The 23,336-nt window shown below is 39.9% G+C and overlaps 1 protein-coding gene across 8 annotated transcripts in view; it reads left to right on the top strand.

The window, feature by feature from the left end:
* Window positions 1-23,336, top strand: part of LOC124146271 (serine-rich adhesin for platelets-like) — a 99,813-nt gene that overhangs the window by 1,219 nt on the left and 75,258 nt on the right. For all 8 annotated transcript variants that reach the window (XM_048400089.1, XM_048400085.1, XM_048400087.1 and 5 more), the window contains exon 2: window positions 11,390-11,446. The gene's annotated coding sequence lies outside the window, so the exon portion shown is untranslated. The remainder of the gene's footprint in view (window positions 1-11,389; window positions 11,447-23,336) is intronic.

Raw genomic sequence — 23,336 nt, 5'->3', positions numbered from 1 at the left:
ATTTTGGTGAAAAATACAGAGTTGAAAGATAAATTTCGTGGTTTATGCTGACAGCCTGAAATGTTTATGTACGACAGATATATTTTTCCAGAATTAAATGCCCATAATTAAGGGTGCATATAACACACGAGTGCGTATTATACGTGAATAAATAAGTCTTGTGTACATTGATCAATCGGAAGGGGTGCTAATTGGGATTGTTCACTGGCCAATATCTTAGCAAATGTCGCCGTTGGCGCTTATTACGTCGAATACGGTATGTCATTTTCAGTTTGTAAAAGATTAAAAATGTTTCGGATCAATTTGAGGTTAGTTTACTCATGAATGTTCATTCTGTTTTCTTGACAATTACTTTCACATGGGTGTTATTGGGTCTGAGACAAGTGTAGTATGCTGTACGGGGAGGAACAGACCTCATGGGGAAGGTGTGGCATGCTATCGTGGGACACAGTACACATGCAATATGCTGCAGGACTAAGAATGGCACCAATTCCACATGATTCTTGTCTTGGCCAAAGTGCTTGAAACAATTAAATTCATTTTTGTGATACAACGGCAGACTTGTAATTTTTAAAAGGGATGGGTCAAAAATATCAAAATCCTCGCTCAGTGTTTGTGGGGGGTGGGGATTGTCTACAACATACTACATTTAATTTCAAAATGGGGGCGGGGGGTCCGGACCGCCATCTGGATCCGCCATATGATCGTTGTTTGCCATTGACAAAAGGCATTCTTATCAGCAACTTTAGTAGGCCAGAAAGGCAAAGTTGATAGGATTCTTAAAACCGTTTTTGTTTGGATCAAATCATCCTTGCCTGAAACAATTCCAAATGTCAGCTGATAACTCTATAAGCGTCATCTCACTGTTCTGTCCAGCACTCAGGCCCAGTTGACAGGGGGCATCATGTTCAACAGCATAACCAGGTTCATGTAGTATGTAAATACACATGTGATAGGCTGGTACTGTGTCTCTGAATGCTGTGTACTCAGGTTATTTTAAGGCCGCAACCAGTTCATTATTTGTTAATCTGAATCACTGCACACTTTAAAACATAATATTTTTTGTGTGTGTGTGTAAGGGTTGCGTATGTGCAGAAAACACCGCCTCCTCACCATGATCCGTAACAGATTCCAAACAAACCATGGACAGACACGGACACTAGTCTGTTAGTTTGAGTGGTTGTTTTATCCCAAATTCTAGTTATTAACCCCTGGCACTAAGTGAAAGGGGAATATTGGAATGGGTGCTGTCCATCCGTCCTTCACATTTCATTAAGGGGACGTTGGTTAGCCTAGTGGTTAAAGCGTTAGCTCGTCACGCCAAAGACCCAGGTTCGATTCCCGACATGGGTACAATGTGTGAAGCCCATTTCTGGTCCCCCGCCGTGATATTGCTGGAATATTGCTAAAAACAGCGTAAAACCATACTCACTCACTCACATTTCATTTCCAGAGCAGAACTAAAAAATCATGAGAGATATCTTAACCAAACTTGGCACATACAAATGTCCAGTGGTGAACTGGTGTCTTTTGATAGTTTGGGATTTTTGAAAAAATTATATTTTCGAGTTTCCATGGCAATGACTTTGACTTTTACTGAATATGGCGGGTGTGCTTCCTTCTGGAGCAGATCTTGAAAAATGTATAATATTTCTTCACCAAACTTGGCTCATAGATAGGTCTAGTGGTAAACTGGTGCCTTTTGATAGTTTGGGATTTAAAAAAAACAACTTGGTGTGTGTTTCTATAGCAACCGGACATGTCATATTGGCAGGAGATATGAGTATTTCATGCTTGTTTTACATGACCACTAGTCCAAAATGGGCTGCAGACTAGTTGGATATGACCAATGGTGTCCACCCCTGCAAACTATATACCTTATATGTCTATCTGTGGGTAGTGCAGTGCTAAATATTCTTTTGGGCGGAATGTACAAGAGAAATAGTTCTGATGTTCTGTTCATGAGGAGATATACTGGTAATATTATTCATTCAACACCAAACTTCAGATTTAAAAAATTAGATAGCCAATCTGATTTGGTTTAATCATGTGAAGCAAGCAAACATCTTAAAATAAGAAGTTGACATCCATGTTTTTGTTCAATAGTACATTGTATATAACGGTATACAGAAATTGGCTGAAGGATGTCCTCTGTTCTGCATGAGAAGATTTTATCTTTCCTGAGATCATCTTCCCGAGGCAAGAGCGTTAACTGACTTTAAAAGTCCAGTTTCCACCCTTGCCGAACTAGGCTGGAATTCCTGGGCTCGATCGTAGCGCCACCAGTGGCTATTACGAGTTATGTCCTCTCCTATGGACCAATCAGATTCAACCTCTCGTATCACTTGCATTTGCTTCAAACAAAACGGTGGCGCCCAGTCAAGACGATCTGATTGATAATCAAGATCTATATTGTGATAAAACGAGTCTTACATCGCGAAGTGCATCAAATCATGTGAGCACTTTACGAACCGGATTTTGATTTCAGTGTGCGATTTTGATTGGACTATGCATAGACTCGTTAGTCCAGCCAAAATGTAACTCCATAATACCAGCCTAGTTCGGCAAGGGTGGAAACTGGACTTTTATAGTCAGTTAACTCACTTGCCTTTTGGAAGATGTCCTAAGATAGGTATTATGGAGATCGAAATGATTTGATCTTACAGTCAAAGAAAGAAGGAAAGAAGGGGGTCACTGTGCATTAGCTATTCACTAGGGCTGCGATAAGCCCAAATTTACTACCCGGGTACCCAACCCCCTATTACCGACCCTCTATTACCCGACCCCCTATTACCGACCCTCTATTACCCGACCCCCTATTACCGACCCTCTATTACCCGACCCTCTATTACCCGACCCCCTATTACCGACCCTCTACTACCCGACCCCCTATTACCGACCCTCTATTACCCGACCCCCTATTACCGACCCTCTATTACCCGACCCCCTATTACCGACCCTCTATTACCCGACCCCCTATTACCGACCCTCTATTACCCGACCCCCTATTACCGACCCTCTATTACCCGACCCCCTATTACCGACCCTCTATTACCCGACCCCCTATTACCGACCCTCTATTACCCGACCCCCTATTACCGACCCTCTATTAACCGACCCCCTATTACCCGACCCTCTATTACCCAACCTGCTGTAGGTCTCAAGAGTTTGGTCCAAAATGTCTGATTGGGAATAGTTTTAATGCAGCCCTGGCATAAACTATTTAGATAAATGTATCAAACGATCAGATCATGTGTACACTGAAGTTGACTGAAGCTTTATATTCACTCAAACATGTACAAGTCAAGAGGAATGTGTGCATCACCATAAAGAAATGGGAACATTGGCGACTTGTAGTGAAACCACTGAGCTATAGTGAGTTTTTGTCATTAAACAATATATCACGTGACTAACCACGGGTACGGGTAGTCCTGTGGGTACACGGATCCTACTTAGGACCCACCTGAACCGAGTTACACGTCCCAGCCCTACTACATTACCTTCTACTGTATTCACTTAGTTACATCTATTGAAGTTTAGAGAGATGGAAGTCACACACCATGTATAGGAGCATTCACACGGTGCAGCTGATTCGCATCAGATCAAAAGATGTTAAAAGATGGTACTTGTTGTTACGCTGTAAATTTCATTACAAATATGAGACTTGTTTGAAAAGCAGACAGTGCTATGCCAACAATTCTGTTATAGTAAAAAAGTATGTAAATGTAGTGTGCAATGAAAAATGTATTTGACCGGTTTACAAACATTTTGAGCAAACAACATATTGTCCTATAGCTGAAGGATGTAATGATATGTAAATTAGATTTGTGTGCAGACGTTTTACGTAAAACATTCAGACCGCCTCCATGATCTAGTGGAAATAGCAGAAGGTCGTTGATTTGCATCGTACCAATAGACGTTGAAAGATAGTACTTGGCATTAAGCCGATAAAACAAGGACTCGTTGGCACAGAGACGGTATCAGTGTCCAAAATAACTGCCTGCCCGTGGCTGGTAACTTTTCTGTTGATCTGCATGAAATATGTCAGATAATTAAGACTACTTCCGTTGTATGTTTTAAATACAACTCCTTGTACAGATTCTCAAGTGATAATTTCCATTACTTCTACTGAATCAAGACTTTTATTTTTTTTATGTTTTTCAATATTTATGATGTCAGAATGCAGGCAGGTAACTTTGAAGATGGGCAGGCAACACTTATGGGTCACCTGCCCCGCTGTCTTGTTGGGTTTTAAGATTATTTCAAACATTGGACAGTATACTGTGTCTGATTAAGGGATCCGTGTCAAACTGCAGTATGGTATCTGGTGGGTTAATATTATGAGACCGGACTACTACATTCAACCACAAACACACATGCATTCACGTTGTATAACCATGCACCCGTTTCGCACCTCCAAATAACTTGCTATCTATACTACCCATCAAAAGTTTAGACTCACTGAAACCACTCACTATATCTCGTAGGAAAATCGTATTTGTGAAAGCTAACAATAAAAAATAACAAAATCATTGATTTAGGTCTTCAAATCCATGTTCAGAAGGACGTGTGCATTGATGATTAGTGAACCAGAATGACATATTGGCTAGTACCATACGAAAGTGAAATTGCAAAAGTTAATAACAGGTATGACCACCCCTGGCTTTAACACAGGCATTGCATCGATGTTGCATACCACGAATGAACAGTCCAATCTGCCGCTGGGGAATGTTTTGCCACTCCTCTAACAATGCATTGCGAAGTTGGCGAAGGTTAGCAGGGGGAGGAATTCTGGCATAAACACGCCGACCCAGCAGATCCCAAACATGCTCAATGGGGTTCATATCGGGCGATAATGCTGGGCAATCAATTCGATTCACTCCATTTTGTTGTAAACAAGCTGTCACAATGCGAGCTCTGTGAGGCCTGGCATTATCATCTTGGAAAACAGCGTGACCTGGCATGGCCCTTAAGAATGGAAGCACAATGGGAATGATGATCTCGTCCCTGTATTTCTGCCCAGTCAGATTTCCTTCCAGTTCCAGTAAATCAGTTCTTCCAGTCATGGTGATACCTCCCCAGACCATAACGGATCCACCTCCAAACCGATCGTGCTCCACAACAGCAACGTCCCTGAAGTCTGTAGACTGGGATCCAACCATCGTTGAAATGCAGATTGAACCTTGATTCGTCAGAGAAGAATGCCCTTGCCCATCTGCGGGGACCCCAGCGTAAATGTCCATTTGCCCAATTCAGTCTGTTCTGACCGTGGCGTGGTGTAAGAGGGGGTCTTACAGCTGGACGACGTGCCCGCAGTCAGTGTAGACGTAATCGGCGGTGTATTGTTGATACAGATACACGTCGTCCTGTAGCTTGTTGGAAAGCATTATTGGCTGCTGTGGCTGTAATGTGTCTGCCCCTGAGAACCAGCAAACAGACGTATCGGTCATCTTGCTGTGATGTTACCCTGGGCCTACCCGACCTGGGTCGATCCTGGATGGAGTTGGTCTGTTGAAAGCGTACCCAGAGGTTGGAAACTGCCTTTTGGGATACGCCAAGACGTCTAGCAACATACCGTTGTGATCTGCCATCTTGTAGCAGTGCCAAGGCTTGATGTCGTTGCTCAATACGGAGACTTCTCCCTCTACCCATGCTTGCATCAAAGAAGAATTTCTCCACTAACTCAGAGGCGCCAACTGCAATCTTTATAAAGATGAATTGCACGAGTAACCCGCGTCAAATTGCTGCTAAAACACTTGCATTATCGTGCATGTGAACAGCTGCGTTTTGGTGCGAAGTTTTGTTTAAAAAATTGCGACATTTCACTGAATTTGATCAATTAATGAACGCAAAACTCTAATCTTTTCACCGTTACAGATTTGGTTTTACGCCACATCAGTTCATGTGTTAACAGTACCTGTAAAAACTGTAAAATATTTGGCATTATCTGGTTTGGAACAGTTGAGTATAGTGAGTGGCTACATTTACACTGGTGAGTCTAAACTTTTGATGGGTAGTATATATGATGGAAATTTATTGTTCTAGGTAGAGATCTACACAGGCAAAAAAGAAAAAGGGGCATAACTCTGCCATGCTTACTTGTTGGCAATGGTAACTTGTTTGTTGTGAGAATTTGCCATTGTTCACAATACATTTTCGTATTTTGGGAAATCTGTGAAAATGTCTAGAATAGACATAAAATGAGATTGGTTGTTTATTTTAATGTTACAAGGCACACTCCTGTTGGCATCAATATGATATAAATCAAATAAGGGAAACATAGCAGGTCCATACATATACAACTAGTTTTGCCCAAAAGTATATTAATGTTAGCTATTTAAAATATGTCAGCTGGTAGAGGTAAAGGTTCGTCAATAAGAAAACATTATTTGTACCAGTTAGCACATATTTCAAAGCAAATGGATGAATACCTGTGTATTTACATGATGTCCTACACACAACATTCGACTGCCTCCGTGGTCTAGTGGTAGAGTGTTAGCCCAGAGAGCGGAAGGTCCAGGGTTCAATCCCCAGCTTCTTCATACCAAAATAGGTTAAAAGATGGTACTTGTTGTTACCCTGTCTGGCACTCTGGCATTAAGGGGCTAAAACAAGGACTGGTCGGCTCCGAATCGGTATACTGGGTCTGAGTGGGGTATTCTTGTTTAAAACTGTGACATGGTATCTCAGTGGGCTAGCACTATAAAATCGTCATCAGTCCGGACTAGTACAAGCAGCCACACACACACACACACACACACACACATGCACATCACTATATAAGTGCAGTAATCTTGGACACCTTACCTCACATACAACATTATATTGTGGATGTCATGCAGATCTATGGCTTCATGGAACGAAACTACAGTGTAGGGCTGGGACGGGTAACTCGGGTACTCGGGTCAGGTGGGTCTTGAGTTGGACCCGGGTACCCACAGGACTACCTAGACCCGTGGTTAGTCAAGTGATATATTGTTTAATGACAAAAAATTACTATAGCGCAGTGTTGCTAATGTTCGCATTTCTTTCTGACGATGCACACATTCTTTTTGACTTGTAAATGTTTGAGTAAAGATAAAGCTTCAGTCAACTTAAGCTTTAGTGAACGCATGATCTGATTGTTTGATACATATATCTGAATAGTTGTAGCCAGGAAGGCGGTAAAACAATTACCAATCAGACATTTCGTTCCCTACTCTTGAAACTTGCAGTGGGTACCCGGGTAGAGTCGGGTAATAGGGGGTCGGGTACCCGGATAGTAAACTTGGACTCGTCCCAGCCCTACTACAGTGCAATGCCATCACAGTTAAAGGATTGTTTCATCTCTGCTCACTTTGACCATTTGCATATGGACCTGTCGGAAAATGTGACATGTTCTCTTTGACAATTAGACTACCAGGTATAATTCTCTGCTGTACTGCTTCATTCAGACTATTGACTGAACATACTGTACGTAAGTCGTTGAAGCCCCCAGGTACACACCAGCTCCAGTGAAATGAGAAAGGATTTGGCAAATTCATCACCAAATGATAACGTATGGTGGTATTAGTGTGCTCCAACTTCCTGTGACATTGCAAAGAAACCACTTGTCAAGTCAAGGGAAATAACTCTACCACTCTCCACTTGTGGTCAGGCCTCTATGCAAGTATTACTTGCATGTCATGCTTTTTAAACCTGGAACATTATTTCATGTAGTAACCAGTAATGTATTTGCTTTAAGATGTAGATAAAGTATCGTGTAAGTTTAGTGATGTCCCAAGATACAGCATATCCAGTATTGAGGCACCGTAAATCTCGAAGATCCCCAGCAAGGTGGCCCAGCTGTAGTTACTGGTGGCTTACAGCCTGTGCTTTAAACAGTTATACCCCGGTAGATAATTTTGTTATGCCCAAATATGTTTGATAAATTTGTTTTTAAATATAACCTTGTATTCGTGACTAAATTGTTTATATGTCAAATTGTTCTGGTTGCTATATGGCTGAAATAATGCTGATGTGACGTTAAATTTTAACTCACTCACTCACATCTAGTATTGCCTGTTCAGGGGTTGATGTTGACATGCTCAGAGGCTGACATCTGACCCAAGTCTGCAGCAAATGTCAGTAAGAATGCCCAAATTGGAAATAAAAATTTCCCAATTTCTGTTGATATTTTTATTGCAAATATAAGGTTTGTGTGTGCACTTGTGATGTGCTTTATTCCAGGTCGCTATATAGGATTTTGGGTCGATTTTGAAGGCGTGTACAGGGGGGCCGTCTTATACGTGGGGTCGCTTTATACACAACGATATACAGAAGTTATAAGTAATGTAATGGCTTTGTTCGGGTAGCTTGTATATCGCTGATAACAGGACCATGAAGATGAAGAGGCTTTAAGTTGGTTTACGAGACCAACCAACCAAAAAACACTGAACTTAGACAAAATAATTTTCAAAAAATTGAGTCTTACTTTGTTTTAAAATTATGTGAAATGAAGAAAAAACAAGATTTTATCACCGCTGTTCATATGGAATTGTGAAGAGTACATATAAAAACGTTTTGATTTACCATGTTTACCACACAAAATAAATCAATTATCTTTCGGTATCCTGTCATGTTGAATCTTATCTGTTTCGCATTCATTAGTCATGTCAGCAGTACTAATCTTGATGTTGATTTATTTTTTATTTTTTTGTGAGAAAACATACATTAAATGTCAGGCCAAACTTTTTGTGAACCAACTAATAGAATAAAAAATGTCTGTAAACACAGTATTGGCTAATTTGTCAAACCATGACAGAACTTTTATCTTTAATGATGGGAGAAGCTATTTTAAAATTTAAGAGTAAAATAATTATTTCTTTGAATATTTCTTGTCAGTTTTATGGAAGACTTTTGTTTTTTTACCTAGTATGTTTCAGTTACATATGCAATTAGATAGATAAGAACAAATTAATACATGCACATTTTGAAATAATAATCTGATTTGAATTCTACACTATTGCTGAAAACATATTCTCCAAGATTCAGCTTCACAGACCTGATTCATGTTGTAAAAAACGCATTATGATTTATGGACATTTAAAGGTCAGGGCTAAAAAAGAGAAAACGATTTCACAAACTATTGATTTTATTCAACGTAACATTTACTTGACATCAAATTTCACAATAATGTGCAAAACTAACTGTCAAGTGGGACAAAAAAGCCTTTTTCAATGACTCACTTGACTTTCGTATTCGCCATCACATTAATAATCAGATTTCCCTGAGGTAATTATAGAGCCATCACTGCCTGGATGATCAACATCTCATCTTAAGAACAATGTTTACAGACTATCAGGATGCAGTTATACATTTTTTAACTTATCCTGTCTCGCACGATGCATTTCCCCTTCTTCCTTCGATCCTATGTGGACACGATTTAAAAAAAAAATTCCAGCTTTTAAAAAACAATTGACCTGAACACATGCCAGCATCACAATGGTCACTTTTCAAGTGCATATAATCTAGTGCGTAGCGACCTATGCGACCTGCACATGACTATCTCTGCCACATCTGTCTCTTTTTCATCTCAACCCTGTGGAGAGGTGTACTGAGTCTTAGAAGAATCCGTTTGGTGGTTGCTCTTTGTGATTGCGGGCGGGCGGGCGGGCATGGAGCATCCTCCTCTTACATCTGCAACATGATTGACACGACTGAAGAGAATGGAAACAGAACGAGAACAGACATCGTCTTATACATGGCTTAACTTATGCATCTCCCGGCCATTACCTGCCTTATCTGGACTTCCGTTCTTGCACAGACTTCTACCATTACACACGTCACCCCGGGATTGCTCTGCAGACCATTATTGACACTAGCCTGACGTCAGCCTCCTACAAATTGATGCTCATCACCAGTGGACACTCGTCCAGAAAGACAATTGCCCAGTCGATCCACATTGCGATCTACATCCCCGGCTCCTGCGCCACCTAAGACTGCAGCTCAAACTTGGTTTGCAGCATTGGTAAAGATTGCAGAAAGAGAGTTCCGCCATCTTCCTCTGTGATACGATCTTCTCCTCCAGCCTCACTTCCACCTACTGCATCTGTCGCTTGAAACTCTACATCTTTACGTATGGCTCCTCTCTGGAAGTCACCAAAGATTTTTCAACCAAGACCTTCACAGAGGTGCATCATACTTCCATCAAGATGTGGGGCGGTTGGGTAGCAGTTAAAGCGTTCACTCGTCAGGCCGAAGACCCGGGTTCGATTCCCAACATGGGTACAATGTGTGAAGCCCATTACTGGTGTCCCCGCCGTGATATTGCAGGAATATTGCTAAAAGCGGCATAAAACCATACTCACTCACTCACTCACTCCATCAAAATGTTACACAACTATAAATGGAAAGCGTTCGAAGACTAATGTGATCAATGTCCTACGTGAAAACGTGTGATACCCGATCTCATGTTGTTAGGTCCGTCTAATGTAAAGGGGTTACATCGCCTAATATGGTGCTCTACATTCTCACGAGTCCTTGTCTTTACGACTTACGTTTGTGTCACTGTTGAGCACCAGCTTCCCCGTGTACTATGAGATAAATGCATCGTGTCAGAAAGGATAACTATAAAAATTTGTAAACTTCACATTAAATTGTATATTTAATTATCTTATCTCACACACTATATGCTCTGCCCACCTCCCCCTCATCACAGCTCCTCTAGGGGCGGTCAGGTAGCCTAGTGGTTAGAGCGTTGGCACGCCACGCCAAAGACCCTGGGTTCGATTCCCGACATGGGTACAATGTGTGAAGCCCATTTCTGGTGTCCCCCGCCTTGATGTTGCTGGAATATTGCTAAAAGCGGCGTAAAACAATACTCACTCACTCAATCACTCACTCACAGCTCCTCGAGCCTGTCAGCTCTAACAAAGAGAAAGATGTGACAGAGATAGTCATGTGATGTAGTGACCATGGTGATGCTGGGATGTGTTCGGGTGAATTGTTTTTTAGAAGCTGGACACTTTTGTTCAAGCATATTTTCACATAGGATCAAAGGAAGAAGGGAAAATGCATAGTGTGAGATAGGATAAGTATAAAAATATACAATTTAATGTAAAATTTACAAAATCATAGCTTGTCTTGACTGTCCCAGAAACCAGAATAGGACACAATGTCTGGCGATAGGTCTGTAGGTAAATCCCCTGTTCTATAAGTGATTCAGTGCTTGAATAGTGAATTCCCCCATCTGTGTCTTCTTATGTCAATACAGCTCATTCGGTGTGGAGTGAAAATTTGACACCTATCAGACCAAGTGTGGTCAGGAACCGGGTACCTTTTGTCCAAGGGGCTACAGCGCTGACAGGGACAGCATTATTTCCATCATCCACACTTACCATGCTCACTTACTGTCTCTTCTTCCTTTCAGCCCGGGCTGGATGTCCCAGATAGAGAGGTGTATAAGGTGGAGAGAAACGACTCCCAGGTATGTAGTCATGACACCCCTACTGTATGGCCTGTGTTATTTAAGAAATAAACGACTCTTGGTCGTTGTTTATCGTCCAATAAAACACTGCAGGGAGAACAAACCATGAGGGGCGCAGTCCCAAGTTGTTTATTCTTCCTGAGTGTTTTATTGTATGATAAACAACGACCACTTGTTCTTTATTTTTTATGAGACATCAACATTACGTACAGCCTCTTTAAGGATGTTATTACAATGTACATGCTTTAAAAATATTTACTAGTATTTAAATAATGATGACTCCCTGAATAGAATCAGACCACGGCATTGTCAGACAAGTCAAATTTGGTCTTTCCTCCATAATCTCACAATTTTCACGTCAATTATCTGTACCTTTTCTCCCAATACAGATTGTCATATCTCTCCCACTTTTGGATGCAATTGTTCAACTTTGCCCAGCTGCATCTATAGGGAATTACTCACCAGACACTTCCCTCACAAAACAATTTACGATGTCATCAATGCTGTGAGCACATATTCAAATCTCCAGAAATGACGTCATGATAGAACAATGTGGTTAATAGGGCTGGGACGGATAACTCGGGTACCCGGGTCGGGTGGGTACTGAGTAGGACCCGGGTACCCACAGAACTACCCGGACCTGAGGTTAGTCAAGTGATATATTGTTTAATGACAAAAATGATCTAGAACTCTATGGTTACACTACAAGTCACTAATGTTCGCATGTCTTTCTGACAATGCACCCATTCCTTCTGATTTTTCATATGGTTGAATAAAGACAAAACTTAAGTTAGCTTCAGTGTATGCATGACCAGATCGTTTAACTCTTATATCTAAATACGTGTTGCAAGTGCTGTGGTAAAAAAATATTCCAAATCGGACATTTTGTATCTCTTAAGACCTACAGTGGCTACCCGGGTAGGGTCGGGTAATAGGGGAGTGGGTACCTGGTGGTTAATATCGTGAATTATAAACCTATTCATTGGGATCTCTATTAAGTAAGAGAGTTCTTTCTATAGGCATTAAAACCTATTGTGAGGTTTTACTTTCAAAGTAATACCTATTAAGAGGTTTTACTTTCATAGAGTACTGCTATGTAACAGTTGGATTGTTTAAAGTCGAAAATCTTGTAAAGCCAAAAGCACCTTTAAAATTGCGAATTTTCGTTTTGAAAAGTTTAAAAGAAGTGGAATATTGCAACACAAACATTTAGAAACCGACGATTTCACTTTCATTTAAAAGTAAGTCTTTTTGTTGTGTTTTGTTGTTGACACATCCAAGGGCTCTTGACCGCCTGGCAAGTCAGCGAATTTCACGTGCAAGTTATGATATAACGTCTTCAAGGAAGCGCTATAATGAAGCACCTCATTTATAGATGCTCGTTATAACATTTAATCAATTTAGACGGTTTATAAGTATGGAAAAACACTTTCCCTTGGTTTTGGTAGACAGAGCATGCCCTGGGGGTCGGGAAAAACCATGCTTCGTTCTTCTTTCTTTGTGATTTATCTCATAGCTATCTTATGTTTAAACATAAGAGTAAGTCAGGTCTGACTTGAATAATAATTTAAAAGAATTATTAAATAGTCATGTTTTTTACTCTGCAGTGTGTGAAGGTCTTAGCGTTAAACAAAGTTAGAATCTAGCAGGGGTATTGGTTAAAAATAGATTTATTGGAATACATTGCAAAGCGTTTGTTGTTTAGCGCCGCACTCAGTAATATGAACATCTATAGTACATCCATATATCATAGAGATACTGCAGTGCAAAGAGAAACATGAACCAGTCTATAAAAGAAAGGTTTTGCAGCAGCAGATGACATTCTTTGTGCTATATTCAATCAAGTATTTGTATTAAGTTAAATCAAATCAGTTTGAAAACTTGAAAGGAAACAATTAGTACAAGCATTTAGGCTGCCTCTTTGTAAAGAGCATCTGACTGGAGAGTAGAAAGTCAGTGGTTGGATCCCCAACCGTGTCATACCAACAGATGTTAAAAGATGGTATTTGTTGTTACCCTGCCTGGTGCTCGGCATTAAGGGGATAAACCAAGGACTGGTTGGCTCAAGTCAGTATACTGTGTCTGAGGGATATCCATGTTAATCTGCTGCATGGTAAGTGGGCTAGCATTATAAGATCGGCATCAGTCCGAACTAGTACAAGCATCCACACAGACATTCATGCACATGCAATAATCTTTAACACAACGTTAATCCCCATTTCACCTTACCTACAAGAAGCTAATATCCCTCAAATTCCAATTTGAGTACAATCATGTTTGATAAAAATGAGTTTTTCTCATCAATGTAAATTGACAAAATTGGATACATGTATCACTATATTTCTATTTTTTTACCATAATTTTTACCCATAATAAATTTGAATAATAGATAGGAGAATAAAGGAACTTCAGTAGACAAGTGTAAGAAACACAAACATACTGAATTAGAGTGTATATTCATACATGTTCCTTGGCTATTTACATAATGTAGGACAGGGCATCGTTTGGAGTTTATTCAAAACTTGAAATTACAGTTTGAATTCATTCCAATCTCATTAAAATCAGACCTTAGTTCTCGCTGCCGCTAAACAGAGATCTGAGGACATCCCATTACGGGTCACGTCAGGCTGACCTTTCGCGAACTCTGACCAACCAATGGAATTACTGACAAGAAGTCGACATTAGCCAATCAGAAGGCAGCTTTCTCTTGCTTTATGGCACAAATTTAAAATTGGCGACTACGCTTCGAAACATATTTCGACAAGTTCTCGCTTAAAAAATTGAAACCTTCACAAAAGAACATTCTCGAATGGCTAATATTTGGTCTAGATTGTATAGACTCAGTCGTTAAGCCCGTAATTATCTTTCGGAATACCCCGTTTTAAAGTTTTCGAGGTCGCATGATTAAAAATCACATTCCGACTGTCACTTTCATGATCTGGTAATCCCTTAATGGGATGTCCTCAGATCTTTGTTTAGTGGTAGCGAGAACTAAGATCTGATTTTAATGAGATTGTATTTATTCTTGCATTCATTTTCAATTTCATTGGCAACTTGCTATTGCTGCACTGCTCCAAGCCTATTAACCCAGACTGAAATCAGGTGCCAGTTTCTGAAAAAGTTTCTTATAGATATCCACATCAATGACCTTATGTGTGCATTAAACAGGTTTTTTGATAATGATTTTGTACTAATTTTGATTAAAAATGAAAATATGTGAAAGAAGAAAAATAAATTTATATAGTCAAATGAAAAGAATGTTGAGTATGGAGAATAGTTGTTCTACAAGTTGGGATTGAATAACGCCAGGAATGTTGGAGTGTCAAGGGTCGCTATCATCTTCCTCTACGCTTATGCTACAGTAAACCTCTGTACATAGGTTTCAGACAGGGTAATCATTTCATAAACTTGTAGCCAGCCTTCCATGACAGGGGGATTGCCTCGAAGCACCTTGTAGTTATCGTTTCCTCATGAATAAATTAGAAGGTTAGAGGTGGGGTGGTAGAATGTGTGAGTGCCATGGAATAAGGCTCCCATTACGATGTATATCTCCAGCATAACGACAGGGCTTAGGCCATGAATACAGCAAACACAAGCATCAAAGTTGGCATTGCACGAAGAAATGTGCAGGGTATCAAGTTTTTTAAATAATTGTAGGCTTTCATAGTTGTGTAAACTTTGTGTTCAAGTTTAATCTTGTGGAAAAAGATGTTTAATTTGGAAATAGCTAGCACAGACGTGACATGTTTATGTGGATGACATGAGCACACACCGGCAAGTCCCCTGTGTAACAGACAGGGAGGTTCCAGTCAGCTTTCTGCATGAGTAGCGCAGGTATTCAGCAGGACAAGCTTGGCGTGGTTATGGTGCTGGTCTTTTGTTGGAGCTCAGCTTGGCCCCAACACAGTGGAAATAATATTAACATAACTGTACTAACACATTGGGATCTGTATTGAGACATTTTCCAAGAAAGTGTTGGATTGGTTTGAGATTGCCTACTGGTGTATTCACTAACATGTTTAGGTTACTGTTACAGATTCCCTTGCTGTGTGTGGAATATATTTGTATATTGTGTGTGTACTGTTGTTGAGTACTATAGTGGGGGATTCTGGGTCACAAAGGTACAGATTCAGCCTTTTTCAAAGGGAGGGGTCCAAAATATCAAAATCTTGTCTGTCAGTTTACTGCCTACAACACTACATTTGGTTTTCAAAGGTGGGGACCGGACTCCCTGGTACCCCAAGGTTGCTTTATGGATGGCCCAGTCTTCTTACGTGACAATTCATTACAGAGTTACTTCCCTTTGGCATGACAGAATCCTGTGATCATGGGTCAGAATCCAGGAATTGCCCTGATTGTGATTCTTGGTTTATCAGCATCATACACATGCTCAGGGGTTTTAATACAAAAGTAATGTTCATCTTCGACCTCCATTGCTTCTGTCTTTTTTAAACACACTGTTGACACGTTGTAATATATATGAAAAAATGTTGAAAGGGCATTCAGACACTCACTCACTCGCTCACTCACATAGAGTGACTGGTTTGTCTGGCCAAGATTCAGTTTATTGTTGTGATACTTCTGACTGTGGCTTGAATGCACTCATCAGCAGTTTTGTCCATATGTTTTAACATTTGACGATCTAAACGTGATACATGTTTCTTCACAACAAAAGTTAGTATTTGGTAATATTATCTCCTCTTGTTTTGTGCAACCACATGTGTTTGGTTTTAAGTGAAATAAAGGTCGACCATTATCGTATAAATATAAACGTTAAACAAAAGCATGATATTTGAAGCTGAGTTGACATTGGACGGATAGAGTGGAACCAGGTTTGGGGGAACTGGGCAGGAAGAGCACAGGAAGTCAAGGTTGCGACACACCCTCCTGACAAATGGCCAGCACATTACACTTTACTGAACACCCTATACAAGGGGAAGTCTGTCACAGAAACAACAGACTTAGCTTTGGTTCCTCGACAGTTCCTCTGGACATTTCGTTCCAACGTTAGATGTGGTATTGCATATATGACCATGAGGAAAGGGTTTCCCTGACAGAACTATGAGATTTATTGACAAAGCCTCAATTATGCAGAGTAACAGAGTATTACATTGTTGTGGAATGGTTGCAGTTTGATTATATGATTTCATGTGTAACAACGCCATGATTGTCATATTGTCTGTTAAGAATGTAAATACAAATACCAGCGAGCTATGGGGATTACCCTGAGGGTATGGGTATCTGTCCTGAGGGAATGAGTGGTGTAATCCCTGAGGTTGGTTGGTTTGTTGTTTTACGCCACACTCGGCAATATTCCAGCTCTATCATGTTGGCCTGTAAATAATCGAGTCTGGACCAGACAATCCAGTGATTGTAAAAGGTGACTAACGGGATCAGGTGGTCAAGCTCGCTGACTTGGTTGATGCATGTCATCGATCTCAATTGCGTGGATCCATGCTCATGTCAATCACTGGATTGTCTGGTCCATACTCAATTATTTTACAGATCGCTGTCATACAGCTGGAATATTGCTGAGTGCGGCGTTAAACAAAAAAAAAACAATCCAGTGATTGGGATCGATGACATGCATCAACCAAGTTAGCGAGTCTGACCACACAATCCAGTTAGTCGCCTTCTACGACAAGCCTAGTCGCTTTTTACGGCAAGCATGGGTTGCTGAAGACCTATTCTACCCTGGATCTTCACACGAGGAACTTAGAATATTATTTCAAGAGGAACAGATAATAGGTAATCTGTGAGTCTCAGAGTGACTTTTCTATATGTTGCTCTTTGTCATTTTAAGGATAAGATAATTTCATTTTCATAAGAAACTACTTTGGCAGTTGTATGTTCTTGGATAAAATGCTGGGCACAGGTGGCCCAGTTAGGCCTCAGTCCACTTTGCAGAGTTGCACCCTTGGGCATGCCAGGAACCTATAATTGTGGGTTCGAATACCGGTTTACCACAGGTATTTCACCAAAGTGGTAAACATCTTAGATGTCGAACATGTCGAACACATCACTTTTGGCTTTGCTCCAACATCAAGCTGACATGCCGTGATATATTTGGAATACTGTTCGAAGCATGTTAAACCCAACTCACTCACTCTTGGAGAAACTGGCATATATATTTTTTTCATTGCATTACAAATAAACTACAGTAAACTATGGTTATAACAAACTCAAAGGGTCCACTGATTTTAGTTCGATATAAATGTAGTTCGTTATAAGCACATATACATAAATAAACCGCAAATGGTCGGGACCCAAAAATATGTTCGTTATATCTGTCAGTTTGTTATTGGCGTGTTTGTTATAAACGTAGTTTACTGTACTTTGTTGAACAAAGTTGGGTTTCTTTCAGTTATTTTGAGTAGTATATAACTCTCCTGGATGAAAATTGTTCACCCACACACTGCTCTTGAAGTTCATGCTGTCGGGAGAATCAAACATGAAACTGGTGCAACAAAGTATGATTGTTGTAAGGTAGATATATTTGGAAATGCCAGGGTTAAAACAGCAGTAATGGCTGCAAGCTCCTGCCACTTGTAATCTGACACTCATGTTAAAATGTCAGCTGTGCCTCAGATTCTCATGTCCCTCTCCTAAATTGTCTACAAATGACAGGAAGCACAGTCTAATTGGTCTATCATTTATTGTGGGTAATCGTCAAAAAGAAATGAAAGTATTCGATGTGTTCGCTTACAGCCCATAGTGTGGCCTGTGTAATATTAAACATCATCTGGTATCATTAAGTCATAAAAGTACTTGTCATAAAATTGAATGTAAGCTTCATGTTATTGAGATGTCATAGGGTTTTAGTGTGGAGTAAGTTCCCAATACCCAAGGGGAGGAGGCAGGTGAGAACCATGGACCGTGAACATATTGTCACACCGGTGAAGGTCCGGGGGAGAATAGGTCTTCAGCAACCCATGCTTGTCTTAAGAAGAGACAATGTTTGTCGTGAGAGGCGACTAACGGGATCGGGTGGTCAGACTCGCTGACTTGATCGATGCTCATGATGTCAATCACTGGATTGTCTGGTCCATACTTGATTATTTGCAGACCGCCCTCATATAGCTTGAATGTTGTTGAGTGCGGCATTAAACCAGAAACAATCAGACAAAACAAACAGACAAACATATCAGGAACTGGCTGTATGTAGTGCCTGTCCTGGCAACATGGACTGTGAACATATACTGAAAAAAACCGTTATGGGTCAGGTATATTTTGAGGGATACTTTTAATAAATTGTGTGCTCAGTCTTTACTACAAATAAATATCCCCCCAAATAGTCCTGATACCAACTTTTTGTGTTCAGTATATTATTAGGCATTGCTGAGTCAGCTCAAGACACGACTGCAAGCAGCTGTGATAGAGTTGAAATAGTTCAATTTAGAGCACGCTTCATTGGGCAATGTTCAGTTTTCGATGATTTGATTTTGACGTGACACACCATCATGACAATATTGAAACTACATTCTGAAATCACTAACGTTTTTGCTGTCTTTCTAAACCAAGCAGCTAGCGTGATGAATTTCATCTGGATGAGAAAGGAATGGATTGCCCATTTGAAGTGGACAATATTGAATAAGAAGAGGACCAACTCTGGCAGATTGAATACACCGTCTGTCATAAAATAGTTTACTGCCTGGCACCGATGCTGATAATGGTATCAAGTGGCACTGTGATTGGACGCATTGTTCGATTACATCCAAGCTGTCTTCTACTTTATGTCCACCTCCGAAATAATGTGAGCTTTATCCTATAAGGTCCCTTCATTACGAGAACCTGTCAACACAAACTTGGCAAACTACCTCCAATATAACTTTAATCTGTTCCAGATAACGCTCTGTGAATACCCAGTCCTTCTTATGCTGCCAAGCAAATCTTTTTCTGAATATCGTCCCTGCTTGGTTTATATACGTTTGCTGAAAGGCTTAGGCACCAGGGTTTGGTTTTATTCAGGCGTTTGAAGTCAGCGTGGGTCTAATTGAGTGGAAAATAATGAGCCTGCAGGCCTATCATTGCATGTGATCATCTTGAGACAGGAGACTGTGGGCACAGATAGACTAGTTAGACCAGTTTGTCAGTGTCTCGGAGCCCTGGTATGTGGCTCTACAGGCGATAGGCATCTGAGAAGAAATATGCTGTATTTACATTTAAAGAACAGACAATGATAGACTGAAAAATTGTCCCGGGGATATATCTTAAGGCTTAAAAAATTGTCTTTGAAGATGGACCAGTTACTTTTGAAAGAAGAGATTACCTTATCAAGAATAAAAACGATCAGGCTGCTCTTTGTAAATTAGGAATCTTTACTTACCTGTTCACTTTGTTTGCAGTGAATATATTACGACATTTTGACGATAAATCGATCTTTATATGGCCAGGCTTTTTTTATTTTTAGGATTACAGATTTTTCAGCCCAAAGTCCAGGGAAGAGGGATAAAAGAATGCATTTTTTTTTAATGCAGAATGCCTCTGGCATACTTTATGAACATATTCTGTGCTCAAAAGACCGCCATTTGTGACGATAAAGCCCCTTGTAACAATTAAAATTCTACTACTTTCAACACGGACAATTATACGTGTTCAGCTTCGAGAACAACAGAGATCGATTATGTAACGGTAAATTCATATGTTTTTTATTAAAAAGTGATGATAACAAATAAAATAACTGACTACGTGTCTATTGGCAGGGGAAAAAAAATCTGATTTGATATTTTTTTTACATTTTCTCGAAAAAATTAGAGTCGGCGAGTCCGTAATCCGAAAAGTATAAAATGCCTGGCCTATATGACTGAAAGCATTTGTTTACAAAAACAACTTTTTTATTTGGCTGTTTGCAGCAACATACTACCACTATGATTTAAAAGCAAGATTGATTGCATTGATATATTTAAAAAATAATTTAGTGCCTATTTATTCACATTTGGGGTATTCCGGGTTAGAATTTGTCCCCAACAAGCCGTATGCTGGTTGTATGTCAATGACCGATCTGGTGGTCGGGATCTGTGACTTGGTGGATAATGTGTCAGCATTCCCTGGTGTCTTGGATCATCGTTGATATCATTCACTGGTTTGTCTGGTCCAGATTTGATATTTTACAGACCGCCGTTGTATAACTGGAATATTGCCAAATGCAGTGTTAAACAACAAACAACAAAGGTGTGTTTAAAATGTCCATTAAGGCCAGACTAATTGTGTTTCATGCTGTACAGGGGCGGTCAGGTAGCCTAGTGGTTAAAGCGTTCGCTCGTCACGCCGAAGATCCGGGTTCGATTCCCGACATGGGTACAGTGTGTGAAGCCCATTTCTGGTGTCCCCCGCCATGATATTGCTGGAATATTGCTTAAAGCGGCGTAAAACCATACTCACTCACTCACTCATGCTCCACAGGCTACCCTAAATCTTGCAAACTGAAATATTTTGAATAATTACAAAATTTGTTTGATTGCAAAAATACTTTTCAAAGCATATTTCTCTAAACATTTAGTTTCACTCTCATCGTCACTTTACATCTGCTTTATTTTGTCTCCTGCCCATGGCATTATGACAAGTTTGACCGAGTCTCTGTGTTACACAAGAAGTTAGGTTTGTCTTGCCTGTCCAAGAACAGTCTCATTAAAATCAGATCTGCATGTGTGTGTGTGTGTGTGTGTGCACTAGTCTTGACTCATTCAGGTTGTATTATGCGAGCGCAATGAGATACCATGCCACAGTTTAACATGGATACCCCATTCAGACACAGTGTACGGACCAGTCCTTGTTTGAGCCCCTTAATGCCGAGCACCAGGCAGGGTAACAACAAGTACCATCTTCTGGTATGATGCAGCCAGGGATTGAACCACTAACCTTCTGTTCTCTGGGTAGGTGCTCTATCTACTGGACCATGGAAACGTTATCTACGAACACCTCCATAGGAGGTCGTATCAGGTGAACTTTCTATCAGCCAATCAGAGTTCAGGCTTCTAAATTCTAAGCGTGAGTGAGTGACACATTCTGACAAGCATATCTGATTTCCGTATCTTGAAAACGAACATGATTGAGGATTTCCGAATGCTATGAGAATTAAGCTGGGGGCATATTTGTGTCCCCCCCATCCCGACAAAGGGAGGGAAGACATGATAATAATGCTGTAGCGCATAAAGGGCACAAAACTGTTTGTTCAGTGCGCTTAGCATTGATGTGTTTGTTAAAACTGTCTGGTGGTGGGCTTTGAGAGCAGGGATTGAAGGAGATAATTTCACATTATCTGGAAGAGAGTTCGATAGAATCGTTGCAGAATAGGAGAAGGTGCTTTTGCCATACGTGGATGTTCTTTTTTTTGGAATAGAAAGTAGTTTCTGTTGTTGAGATCGGAGAGTTCTCTGTGGAGAGTAGAGTGGCAAGAGTTCAGTGAGATATTTTGGGGCAATGTTGTTGAATCATTTGTATGCATTGAGAATGATTTTGTATTCAATGCGAGACATATTGTTTATGGCTCAGTTCTCGTTAGTGTCGGCATTCCCATCTTATTCCAAGCCATAACTCAACACCGTTCAATGTATCTTTAATGAAACTTGGCATGTGCATTGTGAATCTGCTTAACTGGTGCCTTTTGCTATTTTGATTTTTTTTCGAAATCTTGTTTTGTTACGTTTCCATGGGAACAAGTATGACTTGGTCTCAAACAACTCTTGGCTTCGTTTCTGAGCCATAATTCTAAAAAACCAATGAATATTATTACATAAAACTATACATCTGCAATGACCAAATGCTCTGATATTATCTTTTCATATCTTTAAATTTTTAGTCTTTTTTATTTCTTGTGTTTCCATAAAAACAATTTGGAATTTCCTTAGTCTTTCTACTGAGCATAAACTACAGATTATTCCTTATGGGTACATCTACTTGCACAGTACCATCGACCATCCACACAGCTACAAGTTCAACACATTTATAGTAAACTAATGTATATTTAGAAAAGATGAGACATTTTTATGAGTCAGATTTCTTTTGCTTAAATCAAAATTTCTGTATTGAGGCGGTATAAAAATGAAACCGACTAATTTTAGAAAGCTGACATCTGATTGCTCAAGAACTCATCCTTCACTTCAGTAGATTGGGCAGTCAGAGCTCTCTCAGTCTGACAAAACCTTCCGTGGAGGTGTTCTCAGATCCTACTGCACAGAGGTATCGGCGGAGTAAAAATGAGATTTTAATGAGTGATGAAAGAAAACTAAGAATTCAAACATGCATAATCCTTTACAGATTAGACATAATTAATCTTCTAAGATTACAGTTTTTTGGAGCAACACTGGTATGATGTATGTTTAACTCCACATACAAAAGTACACACTCAAATGATTAATATGTTCATGCATGCACAGAATTGACAGCTTTGAATACTTTTATGTCTGAGCCCTTGAGAAACATAATTCACATTGACATCTCCACTGAGACGTGGTCTATGCAGTAATTAACAAGCTGTGACTGATGACTCCATGTTATGAATCATCAGGAACATATACCAGACATGGGACACCTTGGCACTTCATCAATGTAGTGGTGCTATGATGATGATGATATTGATGATGATGATGATGATGATGATGATGATGATGATATGGATGATGATGATATGGATGATAATATTGATAATATTGATAATATTGATAATGATGATATTGATGATGATGATGATATTGAAAATGATGTGGATGATGATATTGATGATGATGATGATATGGATGATAATATTGATAATGATGATATGGATGATGATATTGATGATGATATGGATGATAATGATATGGATGATAATATTGATAATGATGATATGGATGATGATATTGATGATGATGAAACTGATGATGATATTAATGATGATGATATTAATGATGAT

Source organism: Haliotis rufescens, unplaced genomic scaffold (assembly GCF_023055435.1).
Source record: "Haliotis rufescens isolate VD_foot unplaced genomic scaffold, xgHalRufe1.0.p SCAF_2, whole genome shotgun sequence".
Lineage (NCBI taxonomy): Eukaryota > Metazoa > Mollusca > Gastropoda > Lepetellida > Haliotidae > Haliotis > Haliotis rufescens.
The sequence above is the reverse complement of the archived record's forward strand: the minus strand, read 5'-3'. Positions and strand labels throughout refer to the sequence as shown.